The sequence below is a fragment of the Pimephales promelas genome, chromosome 16 (genome assembly GCF_988280905.1).
Source record: "Pimephales promelas chromosome 16, fPimPro1.hap1.1, whole genome shotgun sequence".
NCBI classification, from domain to species: Eukaryota; Metazoa; Chordata; class Actinopteri; order Cypriniformes; family Leuciscidae; genus Pimephales; species Pimephales promelas.
The window spans coordinates 30,048,546-30,076,393 of NC_142784.1; the positions used below are offsets into that span (position 1 = coordinate 30,048,546).

The following is a 27,848-nucleotide window of genomic DNA, read 5'->3' on the forward strand; positions in this document are numbered from 1 at the left end:
ACGTGGCAGCTAGCTATGACTTACATGCGTGTTCTTTGTATGTGTTTCTTAGAGGTTCAATTCATATCAAAATCTGCCAAACTTCCCATGCTACTTCTGAATAGGATCTCTACTTCAGAAATTGTATGAAAATTGTGAAAATAATGGTTCATATCACTCAAAACATGAATGGAAATGCAGACGCCCTTATATGGGCAGTAATGGAGTCTGATTGTGCCCTAGTGAAAAAGTTTGGTACTGCGCTCAAACAAAATCTTACTGAAAGCTCATTTTTTGAGATATCAACCTAAAATTTGAAACACAACTTGTTCAGATTTTTGGCTTTGATCTTTCTGCCATTTTAGAGTAGCCCAGGTTTTGAAAATATATATTTTATGTAAAATATGAATAATTAATATTTTTACATTGTACATTTCCATAAACTCAAACTTCTATAACTTTTTTTCTGTTTCACTTTCTTAATTTATTTCACTTCTACAAAAATCTGCCAAATGTCTTCTTTAAAACAAGACCAATCATATGTCTATATTCCAACGCATTCTTGAATTACAACCATTTAAGTTCGAAATGTGCATTTTCATGTCTATTCAAAAAAGGGGGGGTGACAGTTAACAGGTTAAGCGAGTAATCGTGTCAAACCCAAAAGCATAAAGCAGCTTTGAGCCCCAAAGATCTATGTCCTGCATCAGGAGCGCATCCAGACACTAAGTTAGCCATCAGCAACCATAATGCAGCAAGGACTCAGCTATAACCTCAAAAGAAAAAGAAGAGCAAGTTTGCATTTACCCCCGTTTATGGGATATGCATATCGTCTCTTCGCGTGGTGCCGCCTATTTTGTTGGCGTGGGCACATAGCCTTTGACAGAAGCCATTCTGTCTTTAAAGAATGGGCTGTACGCCTGAGCTGTGCCCTGAATCAATGCAGACGCTTTCTTAACAGGTTTCAATATGTAACCATGGTGAAGGGGAATCCGTCGCCATAGCAGAGCGCCCTGAGAGCCAGCCGAGGCGCAGCGGAGCGTTAAAGCCAAGCAGCCGAGCGTGTTTCCTACCTGCATTATAATGCTACGGGAGATATCATGTGTGAAAGGCTATTTGGGAGATTCCTCCATTGCTGTCCTAACTCTCTGTTGGTGAACACACTCCATGGCAGAAATACAGTACATTCGGCCCCATACGTCCAGACGCACCCCTGTACACACCCCACTACTACTGAAACCATTTTCATTTGAATTGCCCTGTACCGTTAAAAAAAATACAATTTTATTAATAAAACGTTGTATTGTTACATTACCGATAGTATATGTAAATGAATGATGTTTGCTCATTCTCAGAATGAGAAAAGCCTATTTATTTGTCAGGAAAATTCATGACGCAAAACACGTCAGCCGTAGGACTTTTGGCTGGAAAATGTACTCCGTTCTCTCTAGAAGAGGGAGTACTGCGTCAATCTTGCGCTGGGGAAAATCTCTTTTCCGCGAGATTTTGAAGCCAAAAAATTATCCTTAATTTTGATTTTCTGTATCCAAACAGAAAAGACATAGAAAGTACAGAGCTATCGGATATCGCCATTTAACAAAAAAATACCAAGATATAATTTTTTTTAGCATAAATTTAACCACTGACATAATAGATGGAAAAAAAAAAACATTTACAGCCAATTTACCATATGAAATATATAAGCTTTTTAACAGTTATAGCACCACCTATGGTCCGATTTCTATAAAATGTTGCATGCTTGTTCAGAATGTTATGTCACATATGCTCACCAATTTTTGTTTTCATTTAGGATTTACAGGCTTTTGAGTGTATTTTGCCACGGCCATTTTATAAATGACACTGTTATAGACACCCAAATGCAAAATTTCAACTTTCTTAGTCAAACAGTCTAGGTAGTGATGCACCGATGTGAAAATTTGTGGCCGATACCGATAACCGATATTAACATTGCTGTTATGGCCGATACCGATATTTACCGATGTCGATATCCCTGTATAGAAAACACATAGCGAGGATTAGGGCTGCACGATATTGGTAAAAAATGAAAAAAACTTTATTTTTCTGCGATATTGTGATATAAAAACAATTTCAACAGATTACTTGAATTGCTCTATTTGGAAAGAATGAATCATTCTAGAATGACTGGGGTAGTTTTGTCATGGAGTAAATCTGCATAGAAACTAATATTAATAGAATGTTAACAAAATTTGTTAACATTCTATTAATCTATTAACCTTACACTTTACAATAAGGTTCCATTTATTAAAGTGTACATTTAATGTACACTTTAATAAATGGAACCTTACTGTAAAGTGTTTCCGATTTATGTCTCTTGAGCTCAGTGTTGGACAGATCAGTTGTTTTAACCATTCATTAAAGTGAATCGGTTCAAAGGAGTCATTAGTTCGCGAATCGGACGTGTCATTAACGGAACCACGGCACACGTTGTGATTATCCAGGCAGTTTAGAACATCACACGAGATTTGTCTCGACCTATTTTTACAGTCTATGGTCTCGACAGTCGACACAGAAAACATTTCATCAACAGATAGATTTTTTTGGTTTATTGAAAGTGTTGTTTTCACAATTCACGACCAGTAGTTCAGAAGAAAAAAACTTCGGTCTTCCGACCTTTTACCATCGTGTATTCTCAAAGATATTCAGTCAACTCAATTCATAAACATGCAGGAGGGAGGGAGAGAGAGAGAGAGAGAGCAAGACATTTTGAAGACGGCGCGCGTGACCGGTGCTTTCACTCTTTCTTGTTCCCTCAGTTAAACAAGCGCAAGACATTTTGAAGACGGCGCGCGACCGGTGCTTTCACTCTCTCTTGTTCCCTCAGTTAAACAAGCGCAGCAGTCACTCATCTACATCACTTACCGGTCAAATATGGCTTTGGCGGGACAAAAATACGCATTAGGAAGGCTGGCAGAAAACAGCTCACCAATTCTAGTCTTCGTGGCTTGATGTTTAAACGCACTTGCGCTTTTAATACGCGTGCAAAAACAAACATCCCCGCCCCCACACTCACACCTACCCGCACGTCAAATACACAGATGATCATCGGCCTGTTCACATCGGCCCTATTTTGACATCGGAACGATACCGATGTGTAAAAAATTGACCAAATCGGCCGATATTATATCGGCGGCCGATATATCGTGCACCACTAAGTCTAGGAGTTATGCGTAATTTAGTACTGACCACCGGGCCAGTCCGGGTCATACTCTGAAATTGAGGCCTACCATCTGGCCAGGTTTCAAGTCTCTAGCCAATACGGTTTGGGCCGCACAATGCATTTTAGGGGAATTTTTTATTTATTTATTTTTTCCAAAAAATCCTAACAATTACAATAGGTATTCAGCACTTCGTTCTTGAACACCTAATAACCCCAAACCCAGGGTTGCCAACTCTCACGCATCTGGCGTGACACTCACGCATTCAGCCTCAATCTCACGGTCTCACGCTCAACATAGAAATCTCACGCTAAATTAGACATTCTTCTGGGCTGTATTTTTTTTGGTATTACTATAAGCAAGTTCAGGCTCTTAACTACTGACTGGACGCAGAGAAAAATCGCGGAAAAAGATGACACCGACACCGACAGACTACAGAAAAGTTTACTCCTGATATGGAGCGTTTTGGCGCTTTTAAATGTGACAGAACGCAGTAGCGCGTCAGTTCAAACGGCACGTGATACAGTTGCCTAGGCTACAACATCCACAGGGCACGAGCAAAATACTGTATCTGGTAATCTCCCGCTTTATATTAACAAACTGTCAACACGGGCTTTTGCGATGCACAGAGAGACGCTGCGCTGCCTATGACCTTGAACGTGAGTTGAGAGCGTACATTTGCACTACGTACCTGTCTTTTTAGCAAAAAAGATATCTTTCACTAAATATCTATGGCGTAGGGCGAGGGCGTGAGGTGCTGATAGCAAACTTTGACGCGTTCGACCCGAGTTCGAATCCGGCTTTTACTCTCTCTTCTCATCTGGTGTTTTCTCCAAAATAAAAGCTCAAGGGTTTATTTCTTGCAAGTGAAGAAATTAGGACAAAACTATTGTAATTTTCCTATACAATAGTGTAAGTAAAATATACTTTTGAAATATTCATTTTCATTTATACAGCAGCCTACATTTATAGACTAGGCCTATATGGATTTTACGTAATAGGAATAATTCTATAAATCATTATTACATTATTATAATAATCGTTTATTGCATCCTAAAAGAGACTGAGACTTTATATCATAAAGTCTTTATATCATAGACTTTACTATATCATAACTAAAAAAAAGATGTTTGATCACTCTTTAATGTCCAGGTACAAGTCGAGGCTTTTGCTTTGTTGAATGTCACAGTTCATGATTTGAAGCCGGTTAAAACTCTTAATTTTGAGCTCTCAAAGTGCACCAGATTGATGCATTTAACCTTAAAATGTACAAAATTTTCTTCCGAGGGAGCATGCCCCCGAACCCCCCTAGAAGGACAGAGGTCTCAATATAGTTTTAATAAATCATATGGGAAAGAACAATAATTTATGAACTTTACTCCCAACTGTTTTTTTAATCAGTAAAACTGTTAGCCTAATGCCAAATTAAAATTGGACAAACTATACATTGTGCCCTACAAGATCTTGTGACCCCCCCCCCCCCCCCCCCAAAAAAAAAAATCTCACTCCAAGCAAAACTCAAAAGTTGGCAACCCTGCCCAAACCCAAAATCTTGTTTAGACTGATTCAGCAAATATCATGTTGTTTATATGAAAGTATCATTTCTGTAACATGCTGCTGCCACAGTAAGTCAAAGACACAGTAAATGCTTAGTGGTAATCTGTATTGTGAGAGGGTATTCAGGAGGTATTGATATGTGCAGCATTAACTGTGTGTAAAGAGCAGTAAAGCAGAGGTCAGCAGTCATCCTCTGTTATCAGAAAGAGAAAACACTGCACTGAATGTTGAGAGCTCCTCGTGTTCAATTGCGTCGTCATTATAACATTCAGCAGAAGAGGAAGAGTCGCTCTATCTGCCATTATTATCTCTCTATGTAATCTCTCCTGCAATTCTGCACTTCACAAGCTCTAGGGTGGTTTCAATCATGCAGCAAACAGAAAACAAGCTTTTTCTAGAAAACGAAAATCCTCCTTTTAAAGATGTTTTTTCGTAAACGTACAAAAAAAAAAAAAAAAATCAAGGCATTGTAACAGTCTTGATCATAATTCAGAAACAATCAAAAACGTCTCCACTCCATATTTCAAATCTTAAATATATAGTTCAGTCATGAAACTGATTGGATCTCTTAAAGCCAACAGATTTGGATTGATTTGTTTGTTCTAATTACATAACCCTCTGATTTATTTCTGTCCCAACAAACACATATACATCTAATTCCTTGATTCATTAATTCTTTTATATTTTCATTCATTTAAGCTACAAAAGTTTGCAGCAATATACTATTCATATTTTAAAAACCTCCATCTCCCAAATCAAAACCGATGTCATGTAACCACCAGTATGAATGATGTAATTTTGTTGTCATGTGACACTGGGTCCATAACTTGGCCTTTAACTTTTACATAATTTGCTATTATGTAAAAAATATTCTTGTGGAAAAATCTCATTTGACATTTTTAGGTGTAACATCATTTTGCATGCTTTTAAGTCAATTTTTGTTTAATTGGATCATTCGTTTTTGGTAACTAAAAAATGCTGGGTGGTTTTAACCCAATTTTGGGTCAAATATGGACAAACCCTGCCATTGGGTTACATTTTTAAATTACACTTTAACTAGGGCTGTGCAAAAATTAACTGCGATTAATCGCATCCAAAATAAAAGTCTGTGTTTACATAATATATTTGTGTGTGCTGTATATAATTGTATATATTGTATATATTTAAGAAAATGTGTTATTCATATATAAAATATTTATATTTATATAATATAGATTATGTATTTATATATATATATATATATATATAGAATTTAAACGCAAATAATTCTTAAATATATACATGCATGCATAGGTATTTATATATACAAAATAATTATATAGGCTACAGCACACACAATTATGTAAACACAGACTTTTATTTTGGATGAAATTAATCAATTAATTAATTGAAAATTAATTAATTCGATTAATCACAATTAATTTTTGCACAGCCCTAATTTTAACCCAATGTTTGAGTTTGTCCATATTTGACCCAAAATTGGGTTAAAACAACTCAGCATTTTAGAGTGTATTACTGATGACTATTATGATTAAACAAATACCTTTAAATGTTGATTAAATCATCATTAAACAGTTAATTGATTAATAGTACACAGGTTTTAAAAATGCAAATGGAAATAGTATATGCATCACATTTTATTTCCACAGTAAACAGCAAATAAGGATGTTTTTCCCATTGACTATAAAAAAAACGAATGCCTGTAAAACTGAAGAGCAGAATCAAGCTAGAGTTCTTAATTAGATCAAGAGTTAATTAAGAGGAGATCAGTATTATGTTAATTACAGTCTACACCCAGATAAGACTCATCGTACTGCATGCCATACAATGTTCTCCACATTATTCTTGTTGTTTGCTCTTTAAACTGATGTTGTACATTTGATTGCAAAGGTGATTTTGTACAAACAATGCCTGGGCATGTGTTTTCAATATAATTTTGATTTTGACCTTTTGCAAGTGAGGAAAAACCCTATTTTATAAAATAAAATAACAAGTGGCTGCAATCTATTTTTAATGATCTCTGCCCTGTTTCCATTAAAACCTAACGCAGTAAAATCGGTAAAAAGATAATCTCTGTGTACTAACAGATTCCTCAGCATACTGGAATGTGGAAAGCAGCATCCATTAATAACCTTAAAAGATGCATATCTAATTGGAGAAGGAATGTATATTAAATTAAAGGTAGAGATGAAAAGCGGTCTAATAAATCTTATCACTCAAACCTGGAGTGAATTTGATTGAGTGTTATCATCTGCACACCAAATGTGTTTTTCTAGAACAAAAATGCTCCATTTCATTTGCATGCTCTAAATATTTTTGAAAAATGATGGAAAATAAATTCATCAGCTTGAATTAATCTATTCTAATCATTATGTGTAACTTATGTTTTTGTACCTCGACGCTTTTTTTGGCCAGGTCGCCATTGTAAATGAGAATGTGTTCTCAATGTGCTCACCTGGTTAAATAAAGGTTTTTATTATTATTATTATTATTATTCCACATTTTACATAAGTTAATTGAGTAATTTGCTCACTGTAAAAAAATATTGTTGCTTTAACTTAAAAAATTAAGTAAAATTTTAAGCTGATTGAAATGGAAGAAGTGAGTTAATACAATGAAGGAGATTAATTTAATCATCAGAAACTCAAAATAATAAGTTATCTGAACTAAATAAATTATTTAAGTTGATTTGACAAAAGAAAAAATGTTGTGATGAAAATATTTTTTTACAGTGCTGCTAATTAATTAATGGTTATTATTACACTGTAAAAAATATTGTTTGTTTAACTTAAAAAAGTAAGTAACCTGGTTGCCTTAAAATTGTAAGTGGATTGAACTGGAAAAAGTGAGTTAATACAATGAAGGAGATTGATTTTATCATCAGAAACTCAAAATAATAACTTATCTCAACTACTGTAAATAAATTATTTAAGTTGATTTGACAAAAGAAAAAATGTTGTGACAACAAATCTTGAAAATATTTTTTTTCACAGTGTAGTGAATGTGTTCTCTTTCTTTCTCTTTCAGGTATGTGTTCTCTTGAAGACATTTATAAAGTATTAAATTAAATAATTATTATATGATTTTTATTATGAATCTTGAGCACACAATTGTACATATTTTATAGATGTATTAAGGTGAACAAAAAGTAAAATGACATCTTTAATATTATGTTTCTGTTTTGTAATCGGACAAATCTGAACTCAGATTTCAACAAAAGATTGAAATCTTTTCAGACATGATTTTCGTAAAAATACTTTATATTATAAGCCATGTGTAACTAACTCAACACAACAAAAAGATGAATTTACTGATTTGTATCAAGTTGCTTCATTACATCAGCATGCGTCTTTTATACAGAGTCGTTGAATCATTCGCTTTACAGTTTTGTCCACATCCGAAGTCTAATCCTCGATTAAAATCACTAGTCTTTTTCCCCCCTACATTATCAACAGCTGAGCTTGGCTTTTATATAAAAAGGCAACAATAGCCTAAATCAACTAATGACCTAATGAGGTCAGATCCAACCAGTCGGTCCTTTTTTATGCAGCCCTCTGATTGATTTAGATAAAATCACAGCGCAGAACTGAACGACGAGTTCAAAAGCACTCAGAGCCGGCGGTCTACAATTATCTCTCAGTGGTCCACTCCAGTCCAGCACACTCGAGTGCTTGTTTAAGCTATTTCTGCAACAATTTACCGACACATACAACTCACTGCAGTTTCCAGCTGAAATTAAGCAGCAAAACAGCAACAACTTTTATTCCTTTTCATGTAAATATGATTATTTTTTTAAAGACTCATTTTTTGAGGTTCCTTACATAATACTATTGTGACCTCACAACACTAATTTTACCACAGTGCATGATTTGAAAACAAATACATTTTGACATTTCCATCACATAATCAGCTCTTTGTGGCTTTAAAACTTGCTTGTTCCCTCGTCTGGTACAGCACTGCACTTCAACTCGCGAGTCCCGTGAAACGAGTCACAATGAAGGAGCTCAAAGACTTTTAGAAACATACTGAAATGTAGCTCTTATCACAATCACTTTTGGTTACATTTGATTTTACAGTGCCCTTGTTACATACGTTACATGTACTTGTTACATACAGTAGGTGGACAACTAGAATGACACTTACCACCGCGGCAAAAATAAACCAGCCGTATTTCAAAGTCGTTCTCGAAATGACCACCAGGTGGCGCAAAGGGACATTTAGCGAAAGCAAAACGTAATTATGTAAAAGTAGCCTACATTTTAAATAGAATATAGCAAACTTTTATAGCAGAACATTTTATGAATCAAAAGTTAAAATAGGCATATCTCGCAGTCAGTAAAATTAATTGGCCGCTTTCAATGACGTTACCGTAGAAATCACAGTAAATAATGAAATGCAACTAACGCTCAACCAAATTCTAGTCCTAACTTAACCCTATAGTACATTTACATGTTGTTAATTAATATTACTCGGTGCTTAAATGTGTAACTACACTGTAACAATGTCACGTTTAAAATAAAACCCAGCCGTCCAATCACAGTGGAGGAAGGGCGGGACAAATTCCACACCGACCAACCGCTACATTCTGCTTGTAGAACAACAACAACAATGGAACAGAATCATTTAAAACAAGAGCAAGCGCATTGTTATATTCAGAAGCAAACCATCTGCGATATCAGACACTACATTGGACATTTCAGTTTGAAAGAGTGTCAAAACACGCAAGCAGAGTAATGTCATTTTGCAAAAATGTCACCACAAGGCATATTTTCCAATGAGCCTGGGTTGTTTTTTTTGTTTGTTTGTTTGTTTTTTTTGGAGCATAATTCAGCTTTGCTTGTTTTCCCCAAAATGTCCTCCGACCAATTGGTGTTATCGGATGTCTTTAAGATTGTTGGAAATTCTGTTTAACCGTTATAATTAACACCACAGTTAAAAAAGAAACAGCAAACTCATTCCATCCCCATTACCACCTCTACCCAAATCCTGTCAAAAAGCCTGAATGCACATCCCTAATTAAAACACAGCCAACACAACAACCTGCTACTTCAAAATACCCTCACCTAATAATAACAGAGATTCTGTTGAGTGTTTTGACATTTATCTAGGACAGTCGTGGCATGAAATGCTTCAGAAGAATCCTTCCCACTGCTTTGTTGACAACAGATCAGCATTTGCGTTCCTTAGTTAGAGGTAACCAGTCATACTTAATTTGTACAATGAATATTGATAGCTAGGAACGCACTGCAAACGTTAAGTTAATGTCGATTAAACATCTCATATTAGCCTCCCAGATCATTTTCCAGAATATGCCAGTGCTGTCTGATTGCATGCATCTCACTGATTAACAGGCAGCTTGCTTTATGTAGGGGAGGCCAACACTGTAAAAAATAATCCTGTAAAAAAAACGGTAAACTACTGGCAGCTGTGGTTGCCAGCTTATACCGAAAAATATGTTCACTGTAAAAAATATCTGTGATTTTAACAGTAAAAGACTGTAAAAATGCTACAGTGCAAAACTGTTAATTGGTTAACAGAAAGTTTCCGTACTTTATACGGTAAATAACTGTGATATAATTTTACAGTAAAATACCGTTAAATTTACAGTTTTTGAAAGTGAAAAAGAACAAATCCGTTGTATAATTTACAGTGAAAAACCGTAAATTGACATTTCCACAATTCCCTGTGTGACACTTCACATTTGATGTATTTTTGTTAAAATAACTATAGTTCCTCGTATTGTTTTTTTTTTCTAATCAGTTATGTACATTAGGGTTTTATGTTACATTTAATGTTGTTAAATTAATGTTAATTGCATTTTTTAATTTCATGTGTGTTACCATGACGTTGTTTAATGTTTGTGTGAACGACACTGTGCAGCTTCTTTATATAAGTATTACTTAAATAAGTAATCACTTATGATGAGCTGTGATTGTTCAAGTAACTCTCATCACTGCTGTGATGATTGATGGTTGTCAGTGTATTACAATGGTCTAAAACAAATATCAATAAGTTGGTAAATCAACATTTTATCAGAAAATAAAATACGGTTTATTACTGTAAATTTTAAGTTAAGTCTGTAAAACCATTAACGTTCCTTCCGTATTTAACGGTAAAGTTCTGGCAACCACAGCTGCCGTTTTTTTACCGTAAAATTTACGGTTTATTATTTACAGTGTTGTATTTCTGTTTTTGAAATTAACAACTAAATATCGTTTTGTCAGGTACAGTATAGTGTAATTTAACAGTCTGTAGCAGACAAAATGGTATTTAGCTGTTAATTAAAAAAAAGTTACACTGCCAGTAGTGTTACACGATTATTTTTTAAGACTTTGTATTTTTACATTCATAACTCAGTATATACTGTATATATTTGTACACCCTCTTTCAAACTTCGATATCATTTGCTTGCCTATATCTAGTAAAAATGTAAGCCTTCCCATCTCTAAAACAATATGAATTAGTGTAAAGTAAAGCAAAGAGTGTTACAATCTACATCACTCCGGGAGTGTTCAATTTAAATTTTGTTTCAAATTTCATACTATTTTACTGAAAGGTATCACATATGCCAAGTAGTAATTTGAAGTAATGATTATTTTATTATTCCAACACAAGTTTTGCAAAATAATAAATAGAATACAAAATTTAGACACATATTTATAAACACATGTAAATAGAAAAATATAGACAGTTAAGTACTATCAAAATAATACAACTATCAAAATGGATTTTAATTTTGCCAAACACACCCACAAAATGTCGATAAAAAAAAATCAGACATTTCATTTCATTTACCACCAAACCTGTCCCTAACCTTACCCACATCCCAGCTCAATAGCAGAAAACATGTTTACAATAAAACATGAACACATGAAGCACCTAACATGTTTTTATGCAAGTACATAGTAGTTAAACACACCTATTATAAAGTACGCACCAATTTGTAATAGTTTTAGAATTAGTTAACAAGAACATTGGGGAATTACACTGAAAAATGTATCATTAACAATATCATTAAATCATTAACAAGCTACATTTATTATTTTTAATTAATTTAATTCCATTTCCTTATTGCATACTGAAGTGTTCAGCAATGCACTGTGTGATAGAAGCCAGACAGTTGCGCATTAATGACTCGAGACTCATTTCAGAAGAGTTCAGATCAATCTGCATGCTATGAGCATCCACCTGCCCCCTTAAATTCTGTATTAGGATGCATGTCATCGCAGTGGCACAGCCGTGCAGTTAGACTGCATTAATCGCATCGGAAGCCTCTCCTTTGGGAAATAGCACAGACTCCATGCATGCTGAAACATTAATGCTGATTGGCACTTTGTGTGAAGCATCTTCCAAATTAAATCAAACGCACTTACGAGAAAACACAAATATGCACCATTTAAAATTTCTAAAAGAGTTCCTTCACTGTTAAGCATTGAATAAAATGTTAAAAATGACATGCATTGTTGCAACTGTAATGGCTTGCTAGATTGTTGCTTTCCTATCTGGTGATTATTTCTTCATTTTAGATGCAAAAACATCCATAAAATTGTTCAGCCATGCACACATGGCTACTGAGGATAAAAACCTGTAATTTACTCTTCGCATGTGCTTGATTTTTTAGCAATGGTTATTTGAGCAAATATGTTAATGGATGAATACATGGCAAATGGACTGAATACATTTAATTTGAGCAAACACTCAGCAAAAAGTATAGAAATTAGATGAAATGCACTTATTCAGGTTTGTGTGGACAAGACCAGTATAGCGTCAACATGACATCATGACTTTTGCGTAAACATACACGCCACTTTCGAGTCAAGTGGCGTGTTATCTCTACGCACTTTGAGCTATTCGCGTGTATCCGGGTGTATGCGTGTATGTCTACGTCATTAACCTCCGAGTGATTCCGCGTGTCTGTACACGCCGTCAAATGTCCGCGCGAAACAAAGCAAAATGTAGATCTACATCTGGGGAGCGATCTTTTTTTTTCCTAGGATGGTAAGGGAACAGTCATAAATGCCATTAACCCCAGTGACGGTTAGATTTAGGGACAGGGTTGAGGTAAGTCATACAGTATATTTATATATACAGTAATAACGTTAAGTCAACGGCGTTCATAAACACGCTGAAAAGTGATTATGCGTGTTGATAGCAGGCCAAAATTGGAAATACGAATTGCCGTGTCATACACACGCTACTTCATGAGATCAGTCTGAACATGGACAAACATGCGAGCGGACTGCTTTTACACACTGAAAAAGCTTATTCTTAAGGCTATGTTTACACGGAAACGAATCAGAAGAAAAAACGCAAAAGTGGCGTTGCGTTATCACTTTTTAGTCTGTGTTTAGACGAGCGTTTTGGGTGGGAAATCCGTGTCCAAATGGTGACGCAAAAGTGTGTGAAATTCAATGTAGTATGCACTCCAGGTAGCTAGGAGTGCATACTACAACACCAAGTCCACGCGCCTGCATACAACCTTCACTGTCAAGCAGACTTTTGCGTTTTTACCCTTTACACGGCAACATGGCGGAGGAGCGCTTTTAAAATTTCCACTCTGGAGGGTGGTTTCACTTTTTTGCGTTTTTAAGGCTCAAAAACGCTGTCACCGTGTAAACGAAAGGCACATCCGATAAAATATTTTTACCCGTGAGTGTTCTCGTGTAAACAGGGCCTAAAAGTCTTTTTGCAGAACTACGCCCCCTCTGGCCACAAGCGAAACTGCAACCAGAGGTGTGCACGCTCATGGACCACACACACACGCACGCTTGCACAAGATGTTCATAACCAAAGGAGCATCAGCCGCACAAATCTTTTGTTACAGTCATAATGTCTTCAGAGGTAATAAAGTTATATATCTGCAAGTCATTTTAAACATATGAAAGGAAAGGCATTTGAGTAAATTACACACTTATGTGTGTGTGAGGGGAAAACAAGGGTAGTAGAAAACTTCGTTTTTTGTTTTTATCTATCTCCATGTTGAACTGTTTTAAGTTTTTACTGTATCCACTTATGATTGAATTATTATGGAAACAGTTATTACTTTAGAGCAGACGGAGATCTCTCCATTTGTTGAAAGCTTCCCGATGTTGACTCTCGTCTTATTCCGACGCCTGGCACTAAACAAACGTTTTATTTTCTTTGTCTTACGTGGAGTTTGCGTTGGGGCTTGGAATGAACTAAGCCGGTCTCTTTGAATCCATCTTCTACTTTTGTCGAAAGTTGACTAAAGTTTTGTCGCTCGAGTTGTCTTCGCTGATACGGAGAATGGCGGCGAATACACAAACCTGCCAGACATGACGTCACGCCCAGTATTTATTTTACTGTACATGATTATAGAGGCAATCGCAGTGATCAGAGAAGGGCTCGTTCAGCCCATCAGGCGATTGTTTAAGCATGTTCATCAATAACAAAATTATTACTTTTTCTTTTGCACATGGTGTGATACTAGTAGGCTACAACTAGAACTTTTTGCTAGCGTTCATGACCAAATAAAACCCTGACTTTGTCGTGACCTTTTCTCTTTCTTGTTCAAAAGAGCAGGTTAGCTGAATATGGGTATTTTGTGAATCTGCAGCTGTGATCAAATCTATTCTCGGTTCTCCCTGAGGTGGCGGAGGCTGCACAGTTCAACTCGGGTAAGATTTCCTTTGATCCTATAGATGTGATAAGGTCAGGAAATAAAGGTTTAGGGCATTCCCCATTGTTTATGGAGCAAAATTCAAATGCATCTCTCTGGCCTTGAAATTTGTACCATCTAGTATCCAATCCTGGAGCCTCTCACACACAGCTGTTGCAGTTTAGGTGTTTGAGGAACCTTGAGAACTCCCGCTGAAATCAATTAAAAGGGTCAGGAGGAGGTTCTTGTGGAGTTTGGTGTGGCCTGACTGGAATAAAGTGTCTGCAAAGGTAAGTAGGAGGTCAAACCTTCGGCTGTTCCGCAGTGGAGCTATTAGCATAAATTAATGTATTTTAGGCCGGCGTCTACTTCGGCTCCTCTGTTCCCGCACCAGTAATGTCCTTGCTGCTGACTTATTAGGATGCAGACTGTGAAAACAAGTGAGTTCAGCCAGGGGTTTTGTACAAACTTTGCCCAATGTTTGTACAATAAGTGTCAGCAATTTGGTATCAAAAGGTTTGGAGGTAATAAAATGTACTCCACATGCTTGCCCTTGCGCCAATGACCTGTGAGTGCCATGACCGTGTCTCTGCATAAAATGCTATTCAAAACAAGTTTTAGCAGCCTTGCATTTGTACTTTGAATCACTTACTTTTCTATATATATGGGCAAAGTTGTAGTCACGCCAGCGTCTGTGAGCGACGCGCCTACATTTGAAATAACGAAATTTTGGTCGGCAGGAAAAATGGTCCAACAAATCGTTCATCAGTTCAATACGAATACGTGTATCGTTACAGCTATGACAAATGCTCGTCAAAACATTCGACAGTAAACTTTAACCATATGTCAAAGACAATATACGTATTTAAGACATTACATATAAAGATGCATGTATTAAAGTCCTACTTAAGTGGGTCAAAACAATTCAAACAATGTAATACACATTTAACTTACTCTAAAGCCAGACTGATCTCATGAAGTAGCGCGTGTATGACACGCCAATTCATATTTCCATTTTTGGCGTGCCATCAAGACGCATAATCGCGTTTCAGCGTGTTTATGAACGCCGTAGACTTAAAGGATTAGTTCACTTTTGAAAAAACTTTCCTCAGTCGAAAAGAAATGTAGGTTTTTGATGAAAACATTCCAGGATTTTTCTCCATATAATGGACTTCAATGGGAACCGGATGGTTCAAGGTCCAAAAGATAGTGTTAATAACAGTTTCAGATGCAGCTTCAAATGTCTTTAAACGATATCAGACAATGAATAAGGGTCTAACTTACTTCAAAACTTACTCCAAAAATGTAACTTTTCTCAGGACAAATGCTAGCCTTGCTCTATTCTGTGAGGCGCGTTTGCAACGTCACGTAATACGTAATTACGTTCAAAAGGTCACGGGCGACGTAGCCAAAAGTACAGACTACAGAGTCAGTGTTTACAAGTTGAACGCATAGGTTGAACGTGCAAACTAGCTCAAACACCGTTTACAAAAAAAGGAATTAAAAGGAAAAACAACGATGTCGGACGATTTTGATTCTGTACTTCCGGCTACGTCGCCCCTGATTTTTTAACGTAATTACGTATTACGTGACGTTACAAACGCGCCTCAGAGAATATAGCAAGGCTAGCATTTGTCCTTAGAAAAGTTACATTTTTGGAATAAGTTTTGAAATAACCGATCGTTTCGCATGATAAGACCCTTATTCATCGTCTGATATCGTTTAAAGACATTTGAAGCTGCATCTGAAACAGTTATTAACTGTCTTTTTGGACCTTGAACCATCCGGTTCCCATTGAAGTCCATTATATGGAGAAAAATCCTGGAATGTTTTCATCAAAAACCTAAATTTCTTTTCGACTGAGGAAACAAAGACATGGACATCTTGGATGACATGGGGGTGAGTAAATTATCAGCAAAAGTTTTTTCAAAAGTGAACTAATCCTTTAACGTTATTACTGTATATATAAATTTATGACTTACCCCAACCCCGTCCCTAAACCTAACCGTCACTGGGGTTAATGGCATTTATGACTGGACATTTGACGGCGTGTACAGACACGCGGAATCACTCGGAAGTTAATGGCGTAGACAAACACGCATACACGCGGATACACGCGGATAGCTCAAAATGCGTAGAGAGATAACGCATTGTTTACGCAAAAGTCATGATGTCATGTTGCTAAAGCAGACTTTTTTAAATGAGATTATTTTCATAATAAGTACTCATTTTATAAGTATGCTATAAGTATTATATTTTTCCTGTGGAACACAAATGGAGATATTTTGTGATATATTCAAGCTGCTCTTTTCCATACGGTAAAAGTAACCAAAGGCTGTAGATCTCCAAAAAAGCATGTGAATGAAGACAAAATAAGAGCCATCTAGTGGAGATAAATAATGACTATTTTCAAACAGGTTTCCCCAAACTCTTCTCTCATCTTTTATTGGTCAGATTAACAGCCCCAAATTCACACCCGATGAATGCAAAAGAAAAAAATCTTAATGATTAAGTTACTTCAAATTGTCTTTTACTAAAAGTAAAACAAACAAAAAAAGACTACAGGCTAAGTTATTAAAAAGTGTGTGCTGCCACTTGGCAAAATCCACTTACAAATGGGGTACATACAATTGCTGAGGTACTACTTACTTCCATATCCCAATGTGATATCTAGAGCTATAGTTAAGGTTGTAAACCTCATCAGTGATAATAATCCGTTGTCCACAAGCTGGACAGTGCATTCTCGCCAATTGGTATGCCTGCCTCATATGGCACACAAATTGTCAGTAAATAACTATGGCATGACATTCAAGAAGGCTTCCTGGTCACTGGCAGCGAGTCTTGTGACTCTTGACACAAAAGACGCTTCGAAGCTCGACATCTCACAGCCCAGTGACTCCAGGACTAAATGACCTGTCAGCTCTACAATCTGTGGCACTGCAACATCTCAATTCCACCGTACGTTCAACACGGCTCGGTTGGGGGATTCACTGAGAATGGATTGCACTCGCTGATAGCGCTGTCTACATTGTTTTAATACCGTTTCACTATACAAGAATTATGGAAATCAAACATGAAAGTCTTTGCTGAACAAAATTATCATGCCATAGTTTCTGATTTTGTGGGTCGGTTCTGAGTGCTATGTTGTGGAGGATGCAAAAGACTACTACATATTAACATAAAAAATAGACTGTATTCACAAATTTTTACAAATAAAGTAACTGCAAACAGACAAACTAAATGCAATTCACATGGTTCAATTCCTGATTTAGCAGATGAGTGCCGAGTTGTGGAATATACAGCAGACTATTACAATCTAACATATTTTATTTGAATACTAGTGGGTATAATAATAATACTACTAATATATTATTATTATTTATGAATAACTGCTGCAATAGTATATGTAAAAAACAAAATTACGTATTTATAATGCATTTTAGGAACAGTCAACTATTAATAAGCCTAATTTGTTTAGAAATTACATGTTTGTGGTGTAAAGACTTAAAGTGCCCATATATTACGCTATTTTAAATGTTCCTAATTTTATTTTGGAGGTCTCCAACAATTGGTTTACATGTATATTATGACAAAATGTAGGCGTTTTTTGACCATGGATGCATCGCAGCATCACCTCTTTTCTCACTTCTGAATTGGTTCAATAAAAGATTCATTCTCTCTAAAACCACTCCTTTGAGAACCTACTCCGCTCTGATTGGTCAGATGACCCAGTCTGTTCTGTAGCGATTGGTCGATCTCTTACAGCAAGTGTCGGAAATGAAGCGCTCATTACCATATCTGAATTTCAGCTCCAGAGGCTTCCTCTTCAGCACTTGATACACAAATAATTGCTGTCTGTGGTTGTATATGGGCTGTGGCAATAATTAAAAAAATTAATAAATAGCTTGCAGCAACATATGGAAAAAAATAACTATTTCATTTTTGGAACTGTGAACTTAGTTCAAAATTTTGTTTCAAAACTAGTTCATTTTAAGATTTGTGAACTGAACTTTGAACTAGTGCACAGAAAGTGAACTTTCCCAACACTGCAAACAACTATGCACACTACATGAAAGGCAATATCCAAAAAAAAAAAAACAATGGGGAAGTTTAACTTCAAGGTGAAGTGCCATTTATGCACATTTAGTGCCTGATTAAACTGGATTGCAAGCAATTAGTGCAAAAGGACCAGGATTTTGTGCTAAAATTCAGTACACAAAAGTGAATTCAAAGGCTATTTTTGGGTAATTCTCAAAGAGAGACACTATAAGTATTTGGATAATTTTGCTACTGTGTCAAAACAAGAAAACGTAATCCACTGTAATTTAAGTGTAGGTATAAAGGGCTATTGTTATGGTAACAATACATCACATTCACTGTCTATGAATTGTCGATAAATTAAATATATGCACATCCACAACTATGAGCCAGATTGTACAGACAAAGTACTTGTTTGTTTTAGCTAATGGCACATTTAGTACAAGATTATTGATTCTACAGTATTCACTTCATTATAAATGTAAATATATGGGCATACCAAACAAAGCCGCCTTGGAGCAAAAGAAAAAGCTATAAAGTGCCAATCAATAATTCATCACAGCACACACTGATCAGTTATCATGAACTATACATTTCATCATGTTCCACTAATCCCAGTCACAAAAATAGGATGAGACTGATTATATCAAGGGACACTTTTCACTTTAATAAATATTTCCCAGGTTGTGGTTATTTATTAAAGTGAAAATGTGTATAGATCTTGGTCTTGGTTGCTTAAAGCTTTACCAACATTATTTCCCAGGGAAAAAAAAAATAAGGTTTACTGTTGTCACAATGAGAACCTTTAGATTTGAGAAGAAAAAAAATAAATAAATCACATAAAACTATCTAGAGTATTTGAGACTATTTAATGACTTTTCAGTAAAAAAAAAAAAAGAGAATTCATGAAACAGCAAAAATAAAAAATAACATGATGATTATCAATGATATATTTATAGTGCATTACTGTGCGCGATGTATTAATATCGTTTAGTATAAGTGCTGCAGAATCCACCTGAAGCTTCTCAGATGAGCAGCATTACCTTGTCCTGGGATTCATTGAGCGATGAACTTAAGAAACCAGGCTTTCTTTTTTCCAAGGAGTGGGACTGCGGTGGAGGAAACCAGCTGTTAGCCATTTGTCTTCATATGGTCAATGAACCAGTATTCAACACACAGCTGCTCCTGAGGATCACACTTATTAAGCACATCTGTTGTGCTGCAGAACATGGCGGGCAGAACTTTCATCTAAAAATGAAAACTTTCATCTAAAAATTTCTTTAAAATAACTTGTGCATGGAAAAAAAAAAGTAATTACAAATATCGTTGCTGTAAGGCGGAAACCTCGTATGTCAAAAACCCGCTACTTTTCCGGAAAAAGAAAACACTTTTTTTTTTTAAAACATATAAACTATTAAAGTTGATATTGGGGCTTTATGGTCAGATACTTGCATGTGTCATTTTATTATTAGCATTTTACCAAAATCAAGCTCAGATAGAGTTTTAGACATGCGTGTTTTGCATTGCAAGTGCATCGCATTACTAACAGTTTACTGTAGCTATGTACAGTACTGTGCAGAAGTCTTAGGCACACTAGTATTTTCGCCTCAAAGAAATGGTTTTAAGCCAGTTATTTATATATTTTGTTGTAGTGTCTCGGTAGGAAATATCAGTTTACATTTCCAGACATTAATTGTGCCATTTATTGTAATTAACATAAGTCTATGTATTTTTGAATTAAAGAGTGCTATGAAATCTGTTGCCTTGAAACTCAAGCTGCCGTCATTCATTCACGTCCCGGTCCCTGACCGCCTTGCCTGCCAATATGGCGGTTTAAACAGAGTAGGTCACGTGACGTGCGGAGTTCTATGGTGACACTTTTGAAATTTCATCTAAATTCAACGCACATGGCACCCTTTAGCATCAATATAACACACAGAGAGCTTAGTTCGGTTACTGTAAAAAAAATATTGATGGTTTAACTTAAAAAAGTAAGTGACCTGGTTGCCTTAAAATTTTAAGTTCATTGAACTGGAAAAAGTGAGTTAATACAATGAAGGAGAATGATTTAATCATCAGAAACTCAAAATGACATGTTATCTGAACTAAATAAATTATTTAAGTTGATTTGACAAAAGAAAAAATGTTGTGATTACTGCACTGTAAAAAAATATTGTTGGTTTAACTTAAAAAAGTAAGTAACCTGGTTGCCTTAAAATTTTAAGTTGATTGAACTGGAAAAAGTTAATAGAAATTGGTTGATAGAAGTTGATAGAACTGGAAAGAGTTAATACAATGAAGTAGATTAATTTAATCATCAGAAACTCAACTAAATAAGTTGTCTCAACTAAATAAATTATTATAAAGTTGATTGGACAATTTCTTATTAATATTTGTGATAACAAATCTTGAAAATATTTTTTACCGTGTAGATTTAGTTCTGGGGTTAGACCACTAGGAGGCGCCTTCTGGCAGATATATCTCTGCGTCTCATATTGACACTAAAGGGTGCCATGTGCGTTGGATGTAGACGAAATGTCAAAAGCGTCAGTATATGACGCCTTGGGATGAGAACGGGCTGGTAATTCACCACTTTACATTATACTTAAAAGGACTTTTTATTGGAAATAGGCTCATTTTACAACTCCCTCAGAGTTAAACAGTTGGGTTTTACCGTTTACGAATCCATTCAGCTGATTTTCTGATATTTACAAGAATATCAGTAACCAGACAGTTTCTGGTCCCAACGACTTGGGAAAAAATATAAACTATGGAAGTCAACTGTCTGGTTACTGATATTCTTCTAAATATTAGAAAGCCTATTTCCAAAAAAAAAAAGTGCAGTATCCCTTTAATATTCTGGTCCCTATATTACTGTGACACTTTTCAATGTTATTGTATGTATTTTTTGCCCGTTTTCTTTGCAAAAATATTAATAAAAATTGTGATTATGGTCATTTAGAAAAGAAATTAGCCTCACACTAATGCAGTTCTCGTCAATAAGCCACATGATTTGAGGTATCAAACATGTCCATATAGCACAATCAGTACAGCAACAGTAATTGTGGTACAAAGGCAAGTATTGCTATGAACTGCAAAGGCACTCAACTGAGATTTCAAAATTGAGGACTCAGAACTCCTTTCTCTCCAGATCCATTGTGACATATACATAATGAAGTGAATGGCGCTCACCTTCCTTTTGTCCTTGCTCCACTCTCGGCCACACTATGGGGTCGACGGAGCCCGAGCGCTCCACTTGCTGCCCGTCTCCCATTGTGCCGGCTCTGAACGGATGGATTTATCTCTATTTGATTAATACGCTACCCTCTGCATTGTCAATATTGTTTCTCTCTGCATGTTATCTCTGGTCCAGAATGTGCATATCGCCAGGCATGCTGAATATGATGAAATACATTCAGAGGATTTGCTGTGTACTGGTGCATATTGGTTTGCGATTCTTCTGAGGGCAAATAGATTCGGCCTTGATTGATTTTTACAAGCAAAACCATTCAGATCTGGTATGCTTGCCTTTGCTTTATGTAAAGTAAAAAGTTTCCGTCTTTACGAGCATTGCGAGGGTGTATTGTTTTGTAACAATAAAGGATGAACTTTAGTACAGACCTGATGCCACGAATGCAGAAAATGTTTGTTTTTCTGCTTTAGATATATAATCTATCATTGACATAAAATTTACCATTATGCACGTGGGCATATCCTCAGAGGCGAAGATGCAAATGTGGAAGGAATTTCCATAAAATTTGCATCTTTGCAAGGACATGAAAAGGTATTGTATGTGTTCACCAATGCAATGTATTACAGTTCAATAACTTTAAGAGCTAAAATTACCCTCAGGGTGAGGCCAAATATGTCTTTGAAAGTCTTTGAAAGTCTCTGTCTTTGCAATTTAAAAGTATTTAAATACATATATATATATATATATATATATATATATATGATAAATATCATACATACACATACGTGTGCGTTTTAAATTGTTGTCATTTCAGAAAAATTCAAAATCTAATATTTATTAGAAATAAACAAGATCTTAAAATCAATTACACACACACACACACACACGTGTATTATATATATATATATATATATATATATATATATATATATATATACACATACATACAGTATATATATATATATATATATATATATAAAGGCTGTGCAAAGATTAATCGTGATGCGAATAATTGCATCCAAAATAAAAGTTTGTGTTTACATAATATATTGTTTTGTATATAAAAATTATTATTGTAATAATATATAATTATATATAAAAATTATTTTCTGTATATAAAATTATTTTGTATATAAAAATTCACACAAGTGCATGTATATATTTAAGAAAAATGTGTTAATATATAAAATATTATTATTTATATTTAATATAAATTATGTATAAATATACATATATACAGTATATTCATGCAAATATTTCTTAAATATATACATGCATGTGTGTGTATTTATCTATCCAAAATAATAATACAAACTACACACTCATATATTATGTAAACACAAACTTTTATTTTGGATGCAATTAATCTCGATTAATCGTTACCCAGCCCTAATATATATATATATATATATATATATACACACATACACTGTATAGAGCTTCCCCACATTTCAACTATAGCACCGTGTCCTCTGTGTTGGTAATAAATGTAATGATAGGCGATTTAAAGTCAGATACTGATCAAGTTGTCAATGTTAAACTAGTTACCATGCATGAGTCTTTGCAGCTGTGTCTTGTGACCGTCCTCAATAACAGAGTTTACCAGATGAGGTCACTTTGTTATAAAGTTTCACCACCGTCATTTACTCGCGGCTTTAGTTTACAAGCCTCTGTGGTGTCTAACCTGATTAGAATGAAATCTAAATGCCAATCTGAGATCATTTTCCACTTCAGTGTAGCTCTTCCCATGAGAATAAATCTCCCTTTAAGGTCACTGCTTATTAAAATGGACTATTTATAAATTCCAATTTATTAAGAAATTACGCACCTAACAGTCAAGTGGATATAGCCGCATCTGATATTGCTCAACTTTGTTACAGAGGACATATTTACAGTAAGCTTAACATTTGATTACAAGCCTTTATATGTTCAGATTTGAAATTTAGTACACAGAGCTTTATAATTACTGTGTTATTTTGCAGAATGAAACGTATTAACGCCTCTGTTCCCTAAGAAACGAGCGGCAAGTTCACCAGACTCTAGACTGATTATGCATATGAAGAGACGAGTGTTTACTCATAAGATTCATATTGCCGTCTAACTCAACCTTTGAGAACAAAACTTCCAATTTTTAAATGAAAAACCCCAATTTTTTTACTCCAAAAGGTATCTACTACTTCAGTCATGAAACTCTCGAGGGCGCAGGCTAATAGGTCCTTTACATGCAATCTGCAAACAATCGCATCATTACCATATTACACAAGCCTCTGCAAATCCTGTAGCCAATGAAAATACTTTCTCAACATTTAAAAAGTCTGGATCATTGTTTGCTGTAAGCAAGTTCCTCTGAAACCCTCCACAGCACGATTTACTGCAATATCAGAACTACACTGTAAAAAAAATATTGTTGGTTTAACTTAAAAAATTAAGTAACCTGGTTGCCTTAAAAATTTAAGTTCATTGATATGGAAAAATTGAGTTAATACAATGATGGAGATTGATTTAATCATCAGAAACTTAAAATATCATGTTATCTTAAAGGGTTAGTTCACCCAAAAATGAAAATTAAGTCATTAATTACTCACCCCCATGCTGTACCAACCCCGTAAGACCTTCGTTCGTCTTCGGAACACAAATGAAGATATTTTTGATTTGAGAGCTGTATAACTACCACATTGGCTCCTAAGGGACTGCCTCTTGACGGCCCAGAAAGTCAATGAAGAAAATGTTTAAATATCCCAAGTGACTACCGTGGCTCAACTATATATTTATCAAGCGCCGAGAATACTTTTTGTGCGAAAAAACAAACAAAAATAACGAGTTTATTCGACTATTCCTTTTCTTCCTTGTAGGCCAGAAACGAGACTTCCTTAGATTTCCACGACGCATGCGCGAGAATTGCGATCTCCTTACACTACTGATCAGTTCAGTTCTCGCGCATGCGTCATGGAAATCTAAGGAAGTCTCGTTCTGGCCTACAAGGAAGAAAAGAAATAGTCGAATAAACTCGTTATTTTTGTTTGTGTTTTCGCAAAAAAAGTATTGTCGTCGCTTGATAAACATATAGTTGAGCCACGGTAGTCACTTGGGATATTTAAACATTTTCTTCATTGACTTTCTGGGCCGTCAAGAGGCAGTCCCTTAGGAGCCAATGTGGTAGTTATACAGCTCTCAAATTTAATCAAAAATATCTTCATTTGTGTTCCGAAGACGAACGAAGGTCTTACGGGGTTGGAACAGCATGGGGGTGAGTAATTAATGACTTAATTTTCATTTTTAGGTGAACTAACCCTTTAACTACATAAATAATTTAAGTTGATTTGCCAAAAGAAATAATGTTGTGATTACAAATCATGATTTTTTTTTTACAGTGTAGAACAAAAGTGGATGTTTCTTACTTGTTCAAATTAAATTTTCCAGTAAAAATTCTTATGTTGGTCAATGGTCATACAGTATTTCCCAAAAGAATAATCTGTGATTCTGAATGCCGGTCTCCACACCGGCGCGATGACCGACAGCCGCACACTCTCTTCAAACATTGTGTTCATCCACACTGTGTCGTGTTGAGGGTGTTGACGGACAACTCACGTTAAGTTGATAATTCCGCAAATGACTGCAATTGCAGAATTCGAACAGAGATGGCGACAAAGAGGAAAAACGCCAGTTTAAACATTCTCTATGATACATTTTTTTGCAAAAAATATTTTAGTATCATGGTTTTGGCGGTTTTAGAGTTCTAATGACGTCTGTAAAATATTTCAAATTTTACATGAAAATACTATTTCAGACTTTCTACTTTCATTTCAGGTTATATTTCAATGTTACTTGCTGTTTCTTAATAATTCTTTGTAAAAAATGCTGGTAATTTCCGAGTAAAAATTGTTTCTACAAGTTTTTTTTTTTTTCAGTGGATATTTCAATTAATTGAAAATAGGCAAATTGGACGTCGCTACTTTCTATTATTGTCAATGCCAGCAATCTGTTTCTGGCCAACTCACCCACCTGGTGACTAATCATTTGTAGGGATGCACCGAATATTCGGCCGCCGAAAATTATCGGCCGAAAATGGCCCAAAAGTGCATTTTCGGTTTTCGGCCGAAAGACTTTTATCACCGAAACAATACGGCCGAAATGTTGTGATGACGCAAACAGAAACCGCGACCTGCACGTGCTTGTCTGAAGCAACATTTCTGCGGTGCGGACGTATTTCAGTGTATCTGAACCCGCGAGGAGACGGAAGCCTTGTTTATCCACCTATATCTGCTCTAAACAACGCGCGCCGCCATGACGACGATTCCGGTTGCGAGCGGGTCAAGAGCGGTGCGCGGGCTGTCTGTGGAGTCGAGTCTCCACAGACAGACTCCACAGACAGCGCGCGCACCGCTCCAAACGGTCGAGGCGTTTATACTTGACGCGCTCTCCGTTTTACTATTCCTTGAAACGTCAGGGGACGACTCAAGTAACTGTCCTCTAACCATCAGGAATCGGTGAGAAGAAGAAAGATAAACGCATGGCAATGCTTATTTTTTAGTAGGCTATTCCACCACCAATACAAAAATAATCATGTAAAACCCAGTAAACCCTGAGATTATTGCTTGTGACATTACAAAAAATATGTATATGGGATTGGGAACTATGTATATGTATGTATAGAACTAAATTAATGCTCTCTTAAATATTTAAATACATTCACTAAACATGTTTCATTAAGTTTCATGTACATTTGTATTAAACATGGACCATTGTTCATTTAAAAAGGCTTTTTATGCTATTGTATGCCAATTTTTTTAAATGTAACTAATTTAGACATGCAAACTGGGTGCTGGTTTGATGAGAAGTTTGCGCTCGGCTTTGTTTTTGAGAGAACGTTTCATTTTAAAACCTTTCTCTAGGCCAGTAGATTATTATTTAGTGTACACATGAGTGAGTCAAGTTAAACATTTTAGTTTGAATTTTATTTTATACTGTGCATTGTGCTAAATAAATATTTGCATAATTTGTAATTGATTTATTCTTTGAAAATGTGATATTAATATGCAATTGCAATGCCTTGATTTTAGTAAAGTTTGTACACAGTCATAGCCATAAATGCAATGATACTAATAATTCTTTCGGTGTTTCGGTTTTCGGCCTTGGTTTCCTCTTTTTCGGTTTTCGGTTTTGGCCAAGAATTTTCATTTCGGTGCATCCCTAATCATTTGCAATGCAATGGTATAAAACCTTGTTATTCATAAGCATCTTTCCATATTTCATTAGAAAAAGAGGCAAAGAAATGTATGTGCTAATGAGGACGGATTACACTATTCAGTATCAACGTCTTGGAAGGATTACTTTGAGCAGACAAAACGACATCCAGAGGTTGCACCCGGGGAAATTAATCTGTTTCAGACGATTGCACACAAAGTGCCAGCGCATTATCAAAAAAATGAACTGGGAGCGAATTAAATGCCTCCCACTTTTTTGAATGTCATATTAGTGGAACGAAAATCCATTGCAGTCTGTAACATTCTTTTCTTAAAAAAAATGAATACTGGCTAAATATCTGAGGCAGATGATGACAGCCTTATGATATGTGTCAGCCGTCGGGATGAGAGCCGAGAATGTGTGTCTTTGAATTAAGGAAGGCGCTCACAGGTTTGGTTGAAGGGATAGTTCACCGACAAATGGAAAGTCTGTCATCATTTTTTCAACTTGATATCATTCTGAACTTGTATGCTTTTTTCACCCTTCCATAAAACACAAAGTAGAATTCTGTCCCTTTAACTTATTTTGATGAATATATAATTTATTGATCATATTTTTTAACAGTGAACATGTCTAAGTATTATATTGCAATCAAACGTAATCAAATTATTTAATTATTAAGCTAAATGAATAACACATTATTAAGATGCTAGTCTTTATGTAACATGCATTATAAAGATATTCAGTTTGATTCCAGAAACCCACGGTAGATTTTCTACTTCATAAAACAATCAGGAAACGGCTCCACAATATATCACAACACAGGTGTCATTACCTGATCCACACATTTTGTGAGGCAAAGCTGGCAAAATCTCCAAGGGGTTTTAAATATTTAGTTTAAAAAGCCATCAAAGATGAATCTGATTCATCCCACATATTTCATCTTGGTTTCCAGAGTCTCACCGTTTCCGTTTTATGTTCACGATTACAAGAAACCTGGAATGAAACAAAACAGGCAGCTTTCAGATTTCTCTGTCAGCTTTCGGCACACATCAAAAGCAGCGAGCAACAAGGCGCGCTA

At 35.6% G+C, this 27,848-nt stretch overlaps 1 long non-coding RNA gene across 2 annotated transcripts in view; it reads right to left on the reverse strand.

Moving 5' to 3' along the window:
- The window catches only part of LOC120483385 (uncharacterized), a 141,122-nt gene that overhangs the window by 107,407 nt on the left and 5,867 nt on the right, over positions 1–27,848 (reverse strand). The gene's annotated exons all lie outside the window — the stretch shown is intronic.